We start from the raw sequence: 1,147 nt of genomic DNA, 5'->3' as shown, positions 1-1,147 counted from the left end.
CACTGTTAGCTAGTTACACCTGTAGATAGGGTACACCTGTTAGCTACGGTTACACCTGTTTAGCTGTAGGTTACACCTGTTAGCTAAGTTACACACTGTTAGCTAGGATACAACCTGTTAGCTAAGTTACACCTGTTAGCTAGGTTACGTTAGCAGGTTACACCTGGTAGCTAAGTAACCTGTTAGTTAACTGTAGTAGTACTGTTAGCAGTCCTGTTAGCTAAGTTACACTGTTAGCTATGTTACACGTTAGCTAAGTTACTGTTAGTAAGTTACACTGTTAGCTAACTTGCACCGGCTGTTGATTCGATATAATGGCGATTGTTGAACGTCCTTGCTCAAAGATTGTGTAATTAATAGTGGGTTTATTTTTTATTATTTACTAGCACATATGATTCGTATGCATTGTAAGGTAGCCTTGCAATGTTATTTATTTCTTTTATTACACACAAACAGCAGAGCTACTCACCCCCCCCCCCCCCCCCATTTTTTAATGATGCTGATTGTAATGAAGCATCAACAGAGAGAAGTTGTTCTGTCTGTGTTTTAACAGACACACCTGGGGCCAAGTTGGAAACCAGAATCATCTTTAAATCCAGTCCTAATCTAGTCCTCACTAAATTTCAAATAATTTCACTGAAGTAAGTTATTATTTTTTGCGTCATCAATATCAAATTGAATCTAATTGGATGGGACTATACACAGACTTCTCACAAAATCACAACTGAATTCATATCTTGCTACTAGGTCAGAATCTTATTAACCTGGGGCCTGTTGCACGAAACTAGGATAAGTAATTAAGCCGGGATATTCAAGTTATCCTGGATGAATTTAGCTTTGACTCGGTTGCACGAAACCAGATTGAATTAAGCCCAGCCAAGTAACCATGGAGATTTATTCTTTGCGGCTATAGCCTGGTCCAGAGCAGGCTAACAGCCGGGCTAAGATTAATCCTGGAGTCTCATGTGTCAAATCAGCTGCTGTCTGATCCGAAATAAACGTGTTTAACAGTTATTCCCGCCGGCAGACCTGCGAGTCGCGTCCACTCTCTCTGTAAAAGCAGAGATGAGCAGCGCGGCGTCTCTCAGCTTCAGGTTACAGACGCGCACACGGAGATTAAGTGCACGATATTAATGTAGTGATATTC

Source organism: Etheostoma spectabile, chromosome 13 (genome assembly GCF_008692095.1).
Source record: "Etheostoma spectabile isolate EspeVRDwgs_2016 chromosome 13, UIUC_Espe_1.0, whole genome shotgun sequence".
In the NCBI taxonomy this organism is placed as follows: Eukaryota; Metazoa; Chordata; class Actinopteri; order Perciformes; family Percidae; genus Etheostoma; species Etheostoma spectabile.
This window is presented reverse-complemented; position numbering follows the sequence as displayed.